Genomic DNA, 2,656 nt, shown 5'->3' with positions numbered 1-2,656 from the left:
TTCTGACTATCTGTCTGACTGTCTCCCCCTCTTCCTCTCTCTAACATTAATAATTAAAATTTTAAAAAGGCTCATGACAATCCAAAGTGTCTGCATACATTGCGGTTGTCCCTGGGGCCACCATTCGACCTGGGTGAGAAACACATGTTGAAAGATCATCCTGGAACCTGAATGATTGTCCTGGGAATGTAGAAACCACACCCCATTAGTGCAGTGAGTTAACCTCTGAGTATTGAGGAGTAATCTAGAATGTTATCCATTGATGAATACGTAGTGTCACAGTGTTTTCTGTGTTGTTCTTCCTGTCTCAGTGTGTAATGTTATGGGGGAAATGTTCACATTCTGAGGTTTATAGTCAGGACACGTTGAATGAGTCAGTTCTAGAATGACCATCTCTTCTGTTTGGTTGAATGTGGAACCTCCCCATCAACTTCCTCAACGGCCAGGTGAGATAGGGAACAAGGAAAAGGTGTAGGGCTCTGAGGAAGCTCGGTTTTCTCATGTAGCCTCTACGAGCAGGTAGTTATTGTCCTCCAGTCCCCCCCCATATGGACCTGGTGAGTGCATGGGGTGGAACAAGAGGGGAAGATGAGGAAATCCAGTCTGTAGCAGAATAGCTGTTCTCCCAGTAGTTTAGTACACTTTGGATGGGGTCTCTCTCAGTAGATATGGGCTCTATTTCTGTTCACATGTCAGAATCCAAATGTGAAGTGAGTATTGTGGTCCAGGAGATTCTAGGTAAGTAAAGGGGATGAGGCGAGAGAGAGTGGGGAACAGCTACAGGCAGCTTGTGAAGACCCAAAAAGGGTACCCAGACTATTCCTGAGGTATATGCCTCATGTTTCAAATTAGATGAACTATTCCCATGGGGCCACTTTTTGTGAGCCCTTCCTCTAGATGAAAGCAGATTCAGAAGCACATTGTGGTCCCAGTTTATTGAGCATGGTGAGGTCTAACCTCACAGGCTTCCAGGCAGCAGAACAAAGTCCAGAGCCTAGATGCGTGTTCCAAGCTCCAGAAAGGAGAACTTTTATAAGCGATAGGAGAAAGACCCTGAGAGGTTTGTTCCCTGGATCCACATGTCTGACATCTGCTGTCCTGGGGTGAAAAATGAGGTGACACCTGGAGGAAGATTTTCTATCCCAATTCCCAGCAACCATGGAGAAGAAGAGGGGATGTCTGGAGAAGAAGGTGGCTGAACTTGTGGCAAGTTTTTCATGGAGGCTTGAGGTCAGTGTGTGAGGGCAGAGCAGATGTTTCTGCTAAGGGATGAGGAGAGACCAGAGATGAATATTTATCTCCTCTGCATGCATCTCTTGGAGGGGGTCATGGGAAAACTGGAAGGAGAGACTGGCCGGTGAATTCTCCCTCCTTGCTCAGGCCAGGGTGTGAAGAGCACAGTGAGTCTTCAGTTCACTGGCCAGGAAAGACCATGAGCAGAATTCTGCATCTCAGCTGCAGTAGCTTGTGTTGTGAAAGGGGTCATCTGGGGCTGAATTTTCATCCCTGCTTTAGCCAGAATAATGGGCAGGAGAGGTTTCTGTAGGAAGGGGCCAGGAGAGGCCTGGAGGAGAATTGTTTCTCCAGACTCCAGCCCAGCATTTGATGGGCAGGTGGAGCCTCCAGAAACAGATGAGGAGAGACCTGGAGCCGCTTTTTTCTTCCTGGCTCCAGCAGGTCTGTGCTGGGCAGAGGGTGCCCTGAGGTCAAAGGGAAGAAGAGACCTGGGCATGGCTTCTCACCAGCCTGTGAGAGGTATTTGGGTCTGGGGTGAGGGGTGCACTTTAGCCAGCATGAGTCCAGCCAGGCCACTGCCGGACAGCCCTGCCCCAGCTGCTCAGCTCAGGTCAGGGCTCACTGGTCCTGAAGCCTCCCCCAGCCGGCCAGGTTCCAGAAGCACTTCTCAGATCACAGCCTCCCCCAGCCTTTGCCAGTCTCTCCTCTGCTTTTCCCGCCCAGCGGTGTCAGCACCTGAGATGCCCAGTGCGGATGAATCTGCATGGGCAGATGTGGTGGCAGAAGTCGGTCGGGGTGTCAGGCCGGATAGGACACAGGCTGCCAAGGTTCTAGGGGAGGAACGTTGATGGGAGAGGGTGGTGATGTCCAGACAAGTAACCTCCAGAGAAACAAGTGACTAGGACGCTGCCAGGTGGGGGAGGGGAGGGGTGAGACAGTGGGGGAAGGAGCACAGCTCTGGTGGGAAGTGAGAGAGGGGCCCAGGCTGGGCCAGGTGAGGGGTGTAGTGTAGGCGGAGGTGGAAGCAGGCGGGACCACATCACTTCAGGGCTAAAGAAACCCGGGGTGAGAAGGGAGGGGCTGTGGCCTGTGTTTGGAAGGAGGACAGGCCTGCTGTGAGGGGCGCAATGAAGAGGTGGGTAAGGGAGGGGTGGTGCGTGCCTATGGTTGAGTAAGGTGCAATCGGAGAGGACTGAGTCTTTTAGAACAGAGAGCCTGGGTGCGACAAGGTCATGGAGAGAGAGAGAGAAAGAAAGAAAGAGAGAGAGAGAGTGTGAGTGTGTGTGCTCGAGGAAGGAAAATGGAATGGAAACCACTACCGTGGGCTACCCGGTGATGTGTCTGAACTCCCGTTTCCCCCGCAGAATGGAAGAGGCAGCAGGGTCCACCAGCATCAGTTGCAGCCAATTCCAGTAGCCAA

This window comes from Saccopteryx bilineata, chromosome 4, assembly GCF_036850765.1.
Source record: "Saccopteryx bilineata isolate mSacBil1 chromosome 4, mSacBil1_pri_phased_curated, whole genome shotgun sequence".
Lineage (NCBI taxonomy): Eukaryota > Metazoa > Chordata > Mammalia > Chiroptera > Emballonuridae > Saccopteryx > Saccopteryx bilineata.
This window is presented reverse-complemented; position numbering follows the sequence as displayed.